Source organism: Balaenoptera acutorostrata, chromosome 2 (assembly GCF_949987535.1).
Source record: "Balaenoptera acutorostrata chromosome 2, mBalAcu1.1, whole genome shotgun sequence".
Lineage (NCBI taxonomy): Eukaryota > Metazoa > Chordata > Mammalia > Artiodactyla > Balaenopteridae > Balaenoptera > Balaenoptera acutorostrata.
The window spans coordinates 152,191,406-152,208,666 of NC_080065.1; the positions used below are offsets into that span (position 1 = coordinate 152,191,406).

Here is a 17,261-nt window from a genome sequence, read left to right on the forward strand (position 1 = left end):
CAATTGATGCCTTTCAAATATGCTTCTTTATTCTTAGTCACTCAAGTCTTAGTCGCCCCATTAATCACACACCCAATCGTATTCACTACCTGTAAAACAACAATTTAAAGTTAGGTTGCCCTTTGCTCAGCTCACCCTTTTATTCTCTTCTATAGCTTTGGATAAACTCTATTAAAGGTATGATGTAAGAGAAAAAATACCGACAAGAGTATCATAACTTGCTATCTCATTGCAGTTTAGATCAATTTTGAATGGTGATTGGACAAAACACTTAGCTTCTCCAGGAGTCAGTTTCCTCAGTTGTTTCCCCCAGAGGTTACACTTATAAGGAAAAAAAAAGAAAAGAAAAGAAAAGAAAAAGAAAAGGCAAGGAAAAAATATAATTCTTTAACAAGTACTTATTTAATGACTCTTCTATGCCAGATACTGTTCTAGGAGTTAGGGAATCAGCTGACTTGGTGAATAATTACTTATAATATGTCAGAGGTGGTATAAGAGTGCTAAGGAATAGAAAAGGATAAGGGGATGGCAAGGAAGTAGTGGGGGGCTGTTTTGTTTTTTGTGTTTTTTTTTTTTGCATATGGGCTGTCAGCTTCCTTGGGAAGATGACATGTGAGGAGAGAACAAAAGAAAGCAGGTATTCAGTGGTGGAAGGGCTTTCCAGGCGGAAGTAACAGGAAGTGCAAAAGCCCTGAGGCCAGAGAGATGGAGGATGCCTTGAAAGCCCCAAAAAGAACTTCATATTTTTCTCTGAATGAGATGGGAAATCATCTGGAGAGATTTAAGCAGAGCAGTTCAGATGAGTGTTTACCACTATCAGAAGGAACACGGTGAAAAATGTGACTACAGAGTTGGACAAAACATGTTTTTCTTGACCATTTACCCGCAGCATGGGACTCTTTGACAAGCTGAGTGATGTCATAGGTTTTCTTTCCAGGAAAAAAAACCACACATATTTCTATACACATAAAAGTTGTGTTTAGGCATAGTGTTTCAAAATTTCTATATTTTTTTAATCCGTTCTTGGTGATTCTCTTTCAACTGTAGTAGATCTCTTGGAGGAAAATACTTGACTGAGGCTATACATCAGAACTTAATGCTTTACATCACTTGGAAAGCTGGAAAAACAAAAACAAAAACAAAACAAAACAAGAAAAACAAAACAAAGCAAAAAACAACGCATCATCATTTTAAAGAAGAGAGTCAGCTCTACCCACCACCAGAGCCTCCCATCAAGCCTCTTAGCCTCAACCACCAGAGGGCAGACAACAGAAGCAAGAAAAACTACAATCCTGCAGCCTGTGGACCAAAAACCACAGTTACAGAAAGACAGAGAAGATGAAAAGGCAGAGGGCTATGTACCAGATGAAGGAACAAGAAAAAACCCCAGAAAAACAACTAAATGAAGTGGAGATAGGCAACCTTCCAGAAAAAGAATTCAGAATAATGATAGTGAAGATGATCCAGGACCTCGGAATAAGAATGGAGGCAAAGATTGAGAAGATGCAAGAAATGATTAACAAAGACCTAGAAGAATTAAAGAACAAACAAACAGAGATGACCAATACAATAACTGAAATGAAAACTACACTAGAAGGAATCAATAGCAGAATAACTGAGGCAGAAGAACGGATAAGTGACCTGGAAGACAGAATGGTGGAATTCACTGCTGCAGAACAGACTAAAGAAAAAAGAATGAAAAGAAATGAAGACAGCCTAAGAGACCTCTGGGACAACATTAAACGCAACAACATTCGCATTATAGGGGTCCCAGAAGGAGAAGAGAGAGAGAAAGGACCAGAGAAAATATTTGAAGAGATTATAGTCGAAAACTTCCCTAACATGGGAAAGGAAATAGCCACCCAAGTCCAGGAAGCGCAGAGAGTCCCATACAGAATAAACCCAAGGAGAAACACACCGAGACACATAGTAATCAAAGTGGCAAAAATTAAAGACAAAGAAAAATTACTGAAAGCAGCAAGGGAAAAACGACAAATAACATACAAGGGAACTCCCATAAGGTTAACAGCTGATTTCTCAGCAGAAACTCTGCAAGCCAGAAGGGAGTGGCATGATATACTTAAAGTGATGAAAGGGAAGAACCTACAACCAAGATTACTCTACCCAGCAAGGATCTCATTTAGATTTGATGGAGAAATCAAAAGCTTTACAGACAAGCAAAAGCTACGAGAATTCAGCACCACCAAACCAGCTCTACAACAAATGCTAAAGGAACTTCTCTAAGTGGGAAACACAAGAGAAGAAAAGGACCTACAAAAACAAACCCCAAACAATTAAGAAAATGGTCCTAGGAACATACATATCGATAATTACCTTAAACGTGAATGGATTAAATGCCCCAACCAAAAGACATAGACTGGCTGAATGGATACAAAAACAAGACCCATATATATGCTGTCTACAAGAGACCCACTTCAGACCTAGGGACACATACAGACTGAAAGTGAGGGGATGGAAAAAGATATTCCATGCAAATGGAAATCAAAAGAAAGCTGGAGTAGCTATACTCATATCAGATAAAATAGACTTTAAAATAAAGAATGTTACAAGAGACAAGGAAGGACACTACATAATGATCCAGGGATCAATCCAAGAAGAAGATATAACAATTATAAATATATATGCACCCAACATAGGAGCACCTCAATACATAAGGCAACTGCTAACAGCTATAAAAGAGGAAATCGACAGTAACACAATACTAGTGGGGGACTTGAACACCTCACTTACACCAATGGACAGATCATCCAAAATGAAAATAAATAAGGAAACAGAAGCTTTAAATGACACAATAGACCAGATAGATTTAATTGATATATATAGGACATTACATCCAAAAACAGCAGATTACACGTTCTTCTCAAGTGCGCACGGAACATTCTCCAGGATAGATCACATCTTGGGTCACAAATCAAGCCTCAGTAAATTTAAGAAAATTGAAATCATATCAAGCATCTTTTCTGACCACAACGCTATGAGATTAGAAATGAATTACAGGGAAAAAAAACATAAAAAAGACAAACACATGGAGGCTAAACAATACGTTACTAAATAACCAAGAGATCACTGAAGAAATCAAACAGGAAATAAAAAAATACCTAGAGACAAATGACAATGAAAACACGACAACCCAAAACCTATGGGATGCAGCAAAAGCGGTTCTAAGAGGGAAGTTTATAGCTATACAAGCCTACCTAAAGAAACAAGAAAAATCTCAAGTAAGCAATCTGACCTTACACCTAAAGGAACTAGAGAAAGAAGAACAAACAAAACCCAAAGTTAGCAGAAGGAAAGAAATCATAAAGATCAGAGTGGAAATAAATGAAATAGAAATAAAGAAAACAATAGCAAAGATCAATAAAACTAAAAGCTGGTTCTTTGAGAAGATAAACAAAATTGATAAGCCATTAGCCAGACTCATCAAGAAAAAGAGGGAGAGGACTCAAATCAATAAAATCAGAAATGAAAAAGGAGAAGTTACAACAGACACCGCAGAAATACAAAACATCCTAAGAGACTACTACAAGCAACTTTATGCCAATAAACTGGACAACCTGGAAGAAATGGACAAATTCCTAGAAAGGTATAACCTTCCAAGACTGAATCAGGAAGAAACAGAAAATATGAACAGACCAATCACAAGTAATGAAATTGAAACTGTGATTAAAAATCTTCCAACAAACAAAAGTCCAGGACCAGATGGCTTCACAGGTGAATTCTATCAAACATTTAGAGAAGAGCTAACACCCATCCTTCTCAAACTCTTCCAAAAAATTGCAGAGGAAGGAACATTCCCAAACTCATTCTATGAGGCCACCATCACCCTGATACCAAAACCAGACAAAGACACTACAAAAAAAGAAAATTACAGACCAATATCACTGATGAATATAGATGCAAAAATCCTCAACAAAATACTAGCAAACAGAATCTAACAACACATTAAAAGGATCATACACCACGATCAAGTGGGATTTATCCCAGGGATGCAAGGATTCTTCAATATACACAAATCAATCAATGTGATACACCATATTAACAAATTGAAGAATAAAAACCATATGATCATCTCAATAGATGCAGAAAAAGCTTTTGACAAAATTCAACACCCATTTCTGATAAAAACTCTCCAGAAAGTGGGCATAGAGGGAACCTACCTCAACATAATAAAGGCCATATAAAAAAAAAAAAAAAAAGAAGAGAGTCATCCTGGCATTGCAATATAAATAGAGACCAATTTAGGCAAGAGACATAAGGAGAAGTCTAGAAATCTCTTTCAAGATGTGATAATTTATCCAGTGGGAATACCATTTCATGTAAAAAGCTTCATTGGATGGAAAACTTAATGCAGTTAGTCCGAGGTTAGAAACTATGGAATCATATTAAATGAAGATCCTAATAGAGATACACAGGAATCCTAAATAAAATATTATTGGTAAGGGTTGTAGGTATTTGGACTTTTACCTTTTGACCAGAGAATCTGAAGTATTCACTTTACTTTAGGATTTCAGAATTTTTAGTAATATCATTATTATTCTTACAAGGAGATATGGCACTGTCTCTTTAAAAAAGATCGACATGCTTTGTGAATTGTGAATCTCTGCTTTGTTTTCAAAACCAAATGGATCCATTTCCCATTTAAATAGTGGTCTTCACTGTCTGCCCTTTGAATAAATGCTGGGAAAGTGTCTGATAGGCATGTATTTATCTAACAGCTTGACAAATGGAATTAATGCCAAAGTGTGAAGCCATTACTGTGTAGGGGAATAGAGGTCCTACAAATACATTTGCTATTTCACTTTCTCTGCATGTTCTGTGCATTGAAGCCTGGGTTAATGATATCCTCAGAAATTGTATGGCCTGTTAAATGGTAGTGGTGATGAAATGTGGTTGGCCACTGCTTCCAAAAGAATAGCTTTATTTGGTAATACAGCCACAGTGTTGGAAGGGTGAAGATTAGAGTCAGAAGTATGAGGCAAACACCCAAAGAGAAGAAACAATGCCCCCAACCTCTGGAAGCATATTCTCTGGTCCTGGAGTTTCTCCCTCTTAGACTAAGAACCAGCCACTACCAGCAGCAACTAGCTTCTCAAGGGGCTTTCTCATCATGAATGCAAAGGTATGGTCACCTGGTAGTCCATATCTCTCAAGATAACATCTGAAGCTGTGACTTGGCTTCATCCTCAGAAAGCATTAGAACCGCCACAGAAACATAGCAGAGGTACATGATGCCCTCACTTATGAGAATTCAAACTTCACATTTTTTTGGTAAAAGAAAAGAAAAGCAGTGATAAACCTCTTTAGCCCTCCCTTCCTTATGCCATATTTCCCCTCCCCCTCCTTATCCCCCTCTCTTCTCATCTCCCCTCTCCTTCCCATTTCAAAGTAGACCCAGGTCTCCACCACCCTCAGGAATAAGAAAGCCTCAGGGCAAAGTGTAATCAAAGTACTATAGTCAGCTCTTAGCTTTCTGAGTTTTCCAGAGCTTAGGTCCTCCAGATTTAAAGAAGTTTCGAGGATAATTTTGACAATCAGTGATGTTTGCCTTAATTTGCCTTGTTGAATTGAGAACCTAGCTCTTGTATTTGAAGATAGAGTTTCACTGCATTTTCAGTCTGCTTCCAAATTAGCTGTTTTGTTTTTTTAAATCAAAACATCTTGTCTCCTAAGGGCAGGGACTCTATCCTATTCACCTCTAAAACCTCACAATGCCTAGATCAGTGCTTTGGACAAAGTAGATGCATATTAAACACTTCAGTTGAATTATACAAAAATCTCCTACCATCCTTTAAAGAAATTTTAGTCAGCTATGCATCCCATACACTGCCTAGCCAATCTAAGACTATAGGTGAAAGATTTTCTGTATGCTTTTTACTTAAAATTACCGTTTCTCCTTGGTGAACAGCATAATCTCTGAACTTGTTTTTAAATTGGAACACTAGAATGATTAAAGTTTGGTATCATTTACCTATCAAAAGTTATTTTCTACTGAATATTCTTCCTTAAAAATATTCAAATTTTCTAAAACCATTCTACCAGATAACCTAAATCCATAGGACACAAAGTAGCAATTTTATTTGATGCTGATATATTCTCTTTAGGTTTTCCTTTAAAGCACGTCTATGCGAAATCCACTGAGCATAAAAAAGGACCTCTATTTCTAATATCCACTGATGCCTTTTTGAGCTTTCCCTGATTGGGAATTTAGCATTAACAAAGGAATTTGTGATGTCATATACTCTGTGCTCTAATCTAGTATTTGTCTGTGATATCATTCATAATTACTATATATTTAAATCTCAGTTTGCAATTCAGGTGTCAAAGGAGAAATAGTACTGGGAAAGTCTTCATTATCAGTTATGAGCTGCTGTAAAACTTACAATGTTAAAACATCCTTTGAAACAGACATTAGAGAACCTGAAAAAGGGATAATATAAAATTGATCAAAACCTATATTTCAAAGCAGCTTTCCCCACCATCCAGGGGAAAAAAAAAAAAAAGAGGCTTTAGATAGAAGTGGTTTAGGGTTATTTCATACATGAACACTTAAAATCAGGCAGACAGGTCTCTCCTTTATTGGAAAACAAACAGATAAATAGATATATAAATATATGAATAAATGGATACACTAGATCAGGAATAAACTCCAGAAATAAACCAGCTCACCACCAACCTCATCTCTCTAAGGGGGAAAAATCACGGAAGCTCATTGACTGCAAAGGTTAATTAAGATTCTGGGGGGACATCTCCAGTGTAGCAGCTGACAAGCATTTCATTAGGGAAGCAGTCTGAAGCTTCAGTGAGATTCTGGAGAACAAACCCACCAGGAGCCAGATTGCTGTGAGGTGGAGAGATCAGAGCTGGATGGGGTGAATGGACTTGAACATTGACAAAGGTCTGCATCTCTTCCTGAAATGGCACCCATTCCACTCCCCCCAGAAATCTTTCTGCCCAGACCACGTAGCACTTAGCAGCAGCATTACCTGTCATTGAATTGTGGATTCCTGCACTTGAGAACTTAATAGATCATTAGTTTTCCCATCAGAAAACCCACACTTTAGAAGTCTATCTTACCCCTGTGCATATGTTATACGTCTGTACTTAAATTGTGAATAATGTATTTCAGTTTTATTCTGGCTTCAGGTAGTACACAGGGACTCTGGTAATAGTTTATCATTCCTAATTCCCATCCACTCCACTAGTTTGGGAAGGACCAAAAAAAAAAAAAAAAAAAAAAACCTTAATATAATTATCTTTAAGGTTTTTTTGTTGTTGTTGTGGTTTGGTTTTATTTGTTTGATTATTGATTTTGACTTCTTAGACTCAATTACTATGTTGAAAGAGGTATACTTTCCCATTAATACTATTAGAAATTGGGAACCAAAGTTATTTGTTCCAGACAAAGAGACCAAGATAATTATTTTGGAGATCATAAAGATGTGAAAGCAACATTTGAACCACAGAAGATGAAATCACAGCTCAGTAACAAATTCTCATAGCAAGAATGACTTGTAATAATTATGTCCAGATTATTAATTGGAGAGAGAAATAGAGGCATAAGGGAGGCACTTTCAAGACACATATAATGGGGAAAGAACCAGAATTATTTTTAGATTTATTTTTGTACCATCCGTGTGTTCTTATGTTTAACTACGAAACCCCAGAACCATAGAGTCTGGTAGTTTTTAAGTTGTTACCGGGACCTCGGGTCAGCCTGTTGCAGTTATGTCATGAGTGTTAGAACAGTTTCCGGTTCTTCTGCTTTCCATTGTCTTATTTTCCTGGACTTCTTTCTGAAGGTAAATGCCCAACACATTACACAGTCACGTCCCAAATGTCTTATGATCTGTAAAGCCAGTCTCCAAAGTAAATAAAACACCACCCAAGCCCACTTTGTCAGCAGCTTATCAAAAGGCATTTTTTTCATTGGTCTCATTTTTCCTTTATACTGTGTTTGAAGGCAAGTTTTATATTCGAAAGACTAAATGAACACTTGGACAGCGATTGATTGTCTCCATCACATCCCTGCTGGATATATATCCACCTCGTTTTCCAAGAGGGCAGCAAGGGCTCTGAATCTTCAGTCTTAGCACAGATCCCCAAGGATTGGGTATGGCAAAAAAGCTGACAAACCTTTGTTACCCAGAGCTCTGGCCATCAAAGGCAGGGTCCAGGATGGGGCAGAATCTGCCTCTCTTGCTGTTTCCCTGATCCTCGAGATCAATTGATTACTTTGATCCTTAAAGCAGTAAAGCTGACACTTCTCAGAAACACTAAATTCGCTGCCTCCCAATGTTGACTAGTGGGACATGTACAGCAGTAGTCTGCTCAGAATCACAAATTCAAGGCTGGCTGAGGGACTGTCACCCCTGGCTGTCCTATCCTTATCACTTGCCCGATATGGAGACATGTGCATATTTAACAGGAGACCTTTTAGTGGTGAAATCAGCACGTCACAGGCAAATACATTCATTATAACGTTAAACGACTAAAACTGTTTATCCTGTGAACATAATGGTTTTCTGTGTCTTCAGTTCATCTTCATGTGTTTTAGTGCCCAGCTTCTCTCAAAAACCTCTTTTGAATGCAGTTATTCATTTCAGAGAATAGCTGTAAGAGGAAGAAGAATAAAACAAAATTAGCAGTTGATCAAGAGTACTTTAGGCTGCCACCCTTTCCATTAACAACTTGATTTGATGTGAGTGCAATGCTTTTCCCGATACATTATGGTAGAATAACCTGACAGAAAGGAAAACCAAAGAAAAACTAAAACTTGATCTAGGATACAGCCACCTGCCACCCTTTCTATTAGCATTTTAATCGGATGGGAACTGGGTGTTGTCTTAGTCTCAGTTCCCAGGAAAGGGTTTCTCATTTAACAGTGCCTTATCCTTATCAAGTGATCCTGAGCTTTTTTAAGGATTTAGTTAGTTAATTAGTTAGTTATTAAAGATTACCTCTGCTTTTCTGTTGGCCATAGAAGGTGTTTAGCAGACACTTCTTCACAGCAGAAGTCTAATGCTGCCTCTTGATGACAAATTTTAAGTCTTCATCAGGACTGAGGTATGCAGTTTCACCCACACACACAAAATTCCTCTGTTAGTACCTTTGTTAAAGTGGCTTCCTACAAGAGAAATGAGTTAATAGTCAAACTTTCATTCTTTTTGCTTTAAGTTATCCACTGCCTTAAAAAAGGAATAGAATAGAAAATATTCTTTTAAATCTTAGGGAGCCAATTCATTCATCATTCATTGAAGTCACCACATTAATTCTACAGTACTGGGTTAAGAGAAAAAAAATAAATAAATAAGCATTTGATCTCCAAATGGATGTTTGTTGCACACATATGGGAATGAAGCTGAGACAGTTTTGATTCTAGCTCTGCCATGTTCATTGCTCTCCTTCCCCTAAGGGCTTTCTAGAACTGGGCTTTGTGACCTGGCTTCGTATGTCAGATGTGGGGTTTAAGAATCCGGGAGGGAGGGGGGGTCAGAGCCATCATAAAGGCATGTTTTTCTTCTTCTGAAATCTTAACTCAAAACATTTTATTTTCATGCCTGATTGATCAATTATCAACTGGAAGCAAAGGATATGAGTCAATTTCGACCCTTTTAAGGATGACATAACGATCTTTCATAACAATTGCTTCATCTCCTTTTTTTATTCACAGCCCCTCTCAGCATCCACAAAGACTCAAAACATTTTCTGTACCTCTATGTTTGGAAACAATAAGGATCTGAAAATTTGAGAAACAAAAAAAGCATATTTTTATTAATATCATTTTTATCCAAAGGGAAAACACCTTATTGCTTTGAATTCCTTAAGTCGCCACCCAATAGGGATACGGTTCTGGCTCACTGTATTTTTATATTTTTCCGAGACTTGGTGTTAAAGCTTCCCTTTTCAAAATCATTTCTCATATGCATATTCCCTAACTAAGAGTCTTTTCACATCAAAGTTACACTTTGAAGCTTTCTAGCAAAGTAGCAGCTAGGCAATCTATGACAACAGCAATAATTTATTTGTGTCGTTTTATCAGAGAGAGAAAAAGTTTCATCCTTGTTTAAAAAGCAGTTTTAAAGCCTAATTAACTAAATTGATAGTTTTATGTATGTAAATTGCCATAACAGAGGAAGGGAATATGCAAGATGGGGGTGGGGAGAGTAGGGGCAGTGTGCCCTTGTCTAATGATGCCGCTTTATTAAGCAGATCTGTATTCTCCCCGTGTATTCTGAAGCCTGTCTATGGGGTTATAATTTTTAACAGGGGGATCTGTATCAAAATGAATTTAGATGTTTAGAAGCTAATCTACCCACAGTAGAGAATGAGACCTTAGGAGAATGAGACCTGTTCATTATTTGGAGATTTATTACTTTGATGCCTTTATATATAAGGTACAGTAGTGCACTTTAAAAATCAGATTCTGAAAAAAAATAAAAATTAAAAAAAAAAAATCAGATTCTGGAAAAGAAAACAAATCTCACCCAGTCAGCCCAGCGACCAATGGCAAGGTACATAATGCTGCCGAAGTATTTTCATTACCCTGTAAATTCCTGTGTATCTGGTATATACGTTATAAAGCTCTAATAACAGTTTATCTTTATATAAAACACAGCCCTGTACAAACATATTTAACATATATTTCCCTATATATATTTAAGTATTACACTATTAAATATACTGTTTGTATAACAGTTACATTAAAATGTTATTTTCATTTACATAAAACTTATTCAATATGTACTTACTCATTTATTTGTAAGTTTATATAAAATGTTTATTAGGTTGAACCAACTGAAACTTCTGGTACTCAGCTGCATTTGACCCATGAAAATGGTCATTCTATGTGATTCAATGGACTATACACAGAAGTAAATATAATTCCAGTTGATATATATTCACTAAAAATAAAATTTGGAGTAGTTTTTCTAGTGATTCTTTACTTTGATCATGAAAATGATGAAGGCTCTGGATCTCTCCTTAGAAAAATTCAGAGTGATATAGACTTCTGCATACAGTTTTAGGGTGTTCTCAGCATCCCATAATGTTTCCACCATCTCTTAAGAACCTTTACCCATTGCATGAGGATGTGCAGGAAGGCCAGGAGGGGAGAACCAAATAGTGTCTTGAGGATTTGCTGGCCTAATGGAGGGTTGATAAAAGGACAAACTACAGGCCCTGCACCCGCAAGGATTTCTAAATGACTGCTTTGTGGAGAAAAACTACACTCTAAGGACATTAGAGTTTGTTCTCTGGATAATTAATGGCCCCCCTTTGGCCTCTTCTGGCTTCTTTCTGTGAGGCTTGGGTTTTCTGCTGACGAGGAAGGCAAGAGCAATTACTCTTTCAGACCCTAAACCATAGACCTTAGACCAAATTTCATCTCTGTTCTAATCTGCCAATTTTTCCCAGTGTGTTATTTCATCCCTGAGACCATTTCCTTGGCACTCAGAGTAAACTGTGAGCATGAACCTAAATAAGGGACTCTAGGAAAAGCCTAGGAGAGAGTGATGAGTACCCAAGATAAAAATCTTTGTTTTGAGGGTTAGTTTACCTTGGAAGGGTAAATAATGTAATGGGTTCTTTCAGCTTAAGCAGCTCTTAAAAACCACCCATCTCCATTCACCTCTTTGAAATGCATGGTGACAACACATTGATATTGCTGAGGTTAATGACCGGCTGATTAACAACAGAGAGCATATTTGCAGGCAAATGAGCTGTAATAATTGTTGCGGAGACTCCTTTGAAGAAAATGTTTTAAATAGGCTTATAAGGGCTCTTGAAATGGCTTCTTCACTCCTCCTGACAAACCCCTCCCTCTTCCTTTCTTACCTTCTGTGTTCTTTCCCAGAGAGTGGAAGAGAAAACTCCAGCACTGTTATCCTAAACAATCTGAAAAGCTAAAAAGTGTGCCGGGCCATCCCATCTGAGGTTTATGGGGTAGCAGTCTCTTTAATTGGGTGTCGTTTACACTTTCAGCTGCTTTGATCTGTAGTCTAGGTTTGCTAATTTAGAAATGAGTTAGAACTTAAAATCCGGGAAGGCTCAATGTGCCGATTTTCCTGTGCTTTAGAAAAGGAGTTTGGCATTTATTCAAAACAGTGAAAGTGGCAATATTATGTTATTTTTATCTGCAGGTACCAAACACATGGAGTTACAAAAGGAGTGTTCTTCTTTTAAATCCATGTACTGTTTTGATAACTAGAAGTACTTAATCTCTCTGGTTCCCAAAGCTCATCAAACTTAGGTTGATTTCCTTCCTCCCCTTAAGAATCACAATCATGCTTTGAGAACATCGTTCTTGATATATGGTCAAAATCGGATGCCTCCTCAGATAGAGAGACACCTACAGCTGGTGCTAACCGCTCACATCCCCTAACCCACCATCCTCACCCCTGCATGCATAGACGTAGACACAGCCAGAGTCCACTGCCTGGGGGAAACAACCAGCCAATCACCGGGCCATTCTGTTCTGTTTTAGCTGTTCCTTTTATTCTTGCTTTTAGTCATTCACTTAGTCAACATGTCTTTATTGACAGCTTCCTGGGCCTGGGCATGAAGCTAAGGTCCTGGAGGTACCAAAGTGACTGCTGACAGTCTGCAGTCTGATTAAGGACCTGAATGAAAGCCCTGTCATCCTGGGAAGGAGAGCAATACACTAAGGTGCCTCAGATGAATGGAATCATTACAGCACTAAGAGGATGGGGATACAGTGATAAAACTTACTCATCCACATACTATTTCTGTAGTATTTTTCTTTTCATGCCTTCACTTAAAAATGTATTATATTTATTTTAAAAAGTGATCATGACATCATTATCCTGAAAGTTAAAACAGTACTTGTCATTAAGTGGAAGGGAACCAAAAATAAATAGGGACATCTGCAACAAAACAAGTCCATTAAATTCTGACTACCCACTGTTAACTGGGGAAGGGTCTGTGCCCGAGGTTCTCATGGTGAAAAAAAGGGAGATGAACAGATGCGAAATGGGTATTAAAGACGTTCTAGCAATGCATGGAGATGTTCGCTTTGATGTTATCAGAATTGTTGAAAGACAATGGGGAAGGGGAAACTTTCTTGTACATAATTCACTGTTATTTATTTCTATGTCAAATGTGCTCTCTGTAACTCTATTAGGACCACCAGTATCATTTGTCTCCCTTTTTGATAAAGGAAATAAAGAAAGAAAATTCAGCTAGAAAGAGCAGGAAAGTGCAAGAAAAATGGGGTGGCCAGACTGGAGGGATAGTCTGTAACCACTAACAGAGACTGAGGCAGGGTGAGGACGGTGTGTCAAAATGTGGTGTGCAGGGCTGGAAGATGCACTTGTAGGAAGAACTGTGCCTTCTTTATGGAAGCACCTCACATCATCTGCCTTGCCCTAGATTGGAAGCCTAAATTTGAATCTAATACTCTTTTTCTTTTTCAGTTTTCAGTTTTATTGAGATATAATTGACATACATTATATTAGTTTAAGGTGTACAACATAATGATTGCTATATGTATAAATTATGAAATGATTACCGAGATAGATTTCGTTAACGTCCATCACCTCATATAGTTACACGATTTTTTCTTATGATGAGAACTTTTAAGATCTATTCTCTTAACAACTTTCAAATATACAATACAGTACTCTTAACTGTAGTCAACATGGTGTACATTACATCCCCAGAACTTATTAATCTGAAAACTGGAAGTTTGTACCTTTTGACCACCTTTGCCCATTTTCCTAACTCCCTAGTCCTCACCTTTGACAATCACCTGTCTGTTCTTTGTTTCTCAGTTTGGTGGGTTTTTTTTAGATTCCACATATTAGTGAGGTCATACAGTATCTATCTGTCTTGTTCTAACTTGTTTCATTTAGCATAATGCCCTCAAGTTCCATCCATGTTATAGCAAATGGCAGGATTTCCTTCTTTCTCATAACTGAATAATATTCCATTCTTTGTGTGTGTGTGTGTGTGTGTGTGTGTGTGTACACCACATTTTCTTTATCCATTCATCTATTGATGGATACTTAGGTTCTTTTCATGCCTTGGCATGAAATAAATAAATCAAATTGTAAATAAATCCAATAAATCCAATTTTAAGTTTGAATCCATTGTTCTTAATGCAAAACAATAGCCAATATCTCATGGGAAACTTTAACAAGTATATCAAAAGGTGTTTTCATTGCCCTGAATATGTCTTACTACTACATGAAAGTGCAGTTAGAACAGCAAAATTAGGGTTCGTGTTTTATTATAGTGATTGTTTATGAATCCATGCTTCTGATATAGGAATTGGAGAATATTGCATCATGTCAGAAAGCACCCATGCTTGTAACTATAACCTTGGCTAGGCAGCAAAGTAAGGAAATCAACTTCTTTTCTGGGCCACTGATAAAAGTCATAAGTATGACATAGAATGACATAGAATGAGAAAGTGGTTTGACATAGAATGACATAGAATGAGAAAGTGGTTTGACATCAAAACAGGAAGAGTGATTACTGACAAATAATACTGTATCATTCCCCCTCTAACACCACTGCATATAAGTTAAGTCCATATTTATTGGACTTAAAAATAATAAGAATAAAATAAAGATGATGATGATGAAGACGAGAAGAAGGAGAAAGAAGAGGAGAAATAAAACTTATTTTTATACTACTTTTTTCTATTTTTGACATATATCTCATATATCTCAATTTATTCTTAAACTCATTTAACAAATAATGAAACTTGCTCCTAGAGAGTAACTTAATTTACACAGATTACCTTTTCAATTAATGACGTAGTCACTAAGAGAAACCAGTTCTAATTTTCAGTCCTCACTCAATGATAGCTAGTTGTAAGAATAATAGTATTACTTTAAAAATAGCAATAATAATGGATAATATTTATTGATTGCTTATGGGCAATCATAAGCTTATTATGAGCCAACTCTTTTACATGAATTATCTTATTTAATCATTAGAACAATCTATGAATCAAGTATTATTATTAGTCTCCTAATTTTACATATGACAAAATGAGGCTCAGAGAATTTAAGTAATTTTCCTGAGATTCTATAGCTCATAAATGGCAGAGCTGGGACAATACACAGACTCGTTTTAACTCTGTGAACTTTGAGGTTCTTACGTGTCTGTCCTCACACCATCTCCAATGTATTTTAAAAGGATATCTAATTCCTGAAGATAGACATTGTCACAGAACAAATATCAGCTGTTCATATTTATCTGCATTTCCAAGAACCAGAGCTTTAAAGTTCTCTCTGCATCACCACCCTGGGGGCATTATCCTCTGCCACCACCTGGAACAGCCACATACCCACGGAGGCATTAACTCCTTTCATTAAATGAACTCCCGCTGGAGGGGTAATGTGATGCTGTCATGACTTTGTACCATCATTTGCTGGCAGTGTTTGCCCATAGGACTTTTCACTTCCTGATCCCAAAGCACACAGCTTCAGGTACTCCTGGTGGGGGAATATGGTCTTCTATTCCTCACATTCCTTGTCTAACCCTCCTTTGTCCATCACATCTTTGTCCACATATGCAAAGTTGTTTTATTCTGCGAGTGATATGGAGGGGTGGAATTCTGGATCACAGGGCGTGCAGGTTTCAATTTTCAATAGCTAGTATCCACTTGCTTCTCTAATTGGTTCCAATATACACTCCTACCAGCCATGTAGTACAGGACCTATTTCCGCCACTCCCTGCAGCACATAATATTTTTAAACATCTTCTACTTTCTTGTGAATATTCTGAAGGGAGGGAGGGAGGGAAGGAAGGAGGGAGGGAGGAAAAACACAAAATTAAATATACTAGTGTTGCCCTCATTGCCTATCTTAGGGCTGTGATTCAGAAAGAGTGAGGCTTGATTGGCCTGAAATATAACCCTTTTAACTTCATCATTTAGCATATTCCAGGATCTTCACCTCTGTTGCCACTTCAGAGCCTGCCTCATTTACCTCTGCTCTCTCTAACATTAGCACCCATGGTGAAAAAGACTCCATGAGGTGGGGAGACCTGACAACACGATGCAGTTGAAATGCTAGAGACAGCATCCTGCATTGCCGAGGGAGATGTTCTGTGCCTCTGCATATTTAAAAGTTAACTTTTTTCTTTTCCTGGAAATAAAGTCAACATGAGTTGTACCCCCCACACACACCCTCCCTCATTCCCAACCCCAGGCAGTGCCTAGGGAATTAATGACCAGCTGAGGTTAATGAGTCCCCACTTGGCTCTGGGCCATCAGCTCTCCCTGCTGGCCATTAATCCCCTAGGAATGCCCCACGCCTTGGTAGTTAGTCCTTAATTATGGAAGGCATTAAGGATCAAGAGAGAATCCTAAGTGAAATGAAAAGGCCATTTTTCATTGGTGCTCAGTGTGGGACATTTCAAGTCCAGGTGGCACCGGGAAACACAACCACACTGCTATTAAACCAACTGCTTCCAAGGAGGAGCCATCAATCTCTATTTTCTCCTTTGATCATCCAAATTCAGGAAGCTATTCAAGGCTATCCCCACGTCTAAGACCCAGGAAATAACTTGTGTCCAATGAATTCTTGATTAAACTCTCTGAGGACCAGTACTCTGGACTCATTCAAGCTGAGATAGCTTTATCTTCATGTCTGGGGATAGTAAGTGGTTTTCTGTATGTTTTCATTTTTCTAAGGGTGTCTAAGATTTCTCCCTTCCATCTGCCTATTTATCTTTACTTACCAGTGTATAAAACTAATCTATTAATTATTTCCTGGGTAAGAATAGTAGATTTTTTAAAATTTATTTTATTTATTTATTTTGTATATAGCAGGTTCTTATTAGTCATCTATTTTATACATATTAGTGTATATATGTCAATCCCAATCTCCCAGTTCATACCACCACCACCACCACCACCACCATCGCCCTTGCCACTTTCCCCCCTGGGTGTCCATACGTTTGTTCTCTACATCTGTGTCTCTATTCCTGACTTGCAAACCTGTTCATCTGTACCATTTTTCTAGATTCCACATATATGCATTAATATACGATATTTGTTTTTCTCTTTCTGACTTACTTCACTTTGTATGACAGACTCTAGGTCCATCCACCTCACTACAAATAACTCAATTTCGTTTCTTTTTTATGGCTGAGTAATATTGCATTGTATATATGTGCCACACCTTCTTTTTCCATTCATCCATCGATGGACACTTAGGTTGGTACCATGTCCTGGCTATTGTAGATAGTGCTGCAATGAACACTGTGGT

The 17,261-nt window shown here is 37.5% G+C and overlaps 1 long non-coding RNA gene across 1 annotated transcript in view; it reads left to right on the forward strand.

Moving 5' to 3' along the window:
- LOC130706480 (uncharacterized) overlaps positions 1-17,261 on the forward strand; it is a 412,451-nt gene that overhangs the window by 332,855 nt on the left and 62,335 nt on the right. The gene's annotated exons all lie outside the window — the stretch shown is intronic.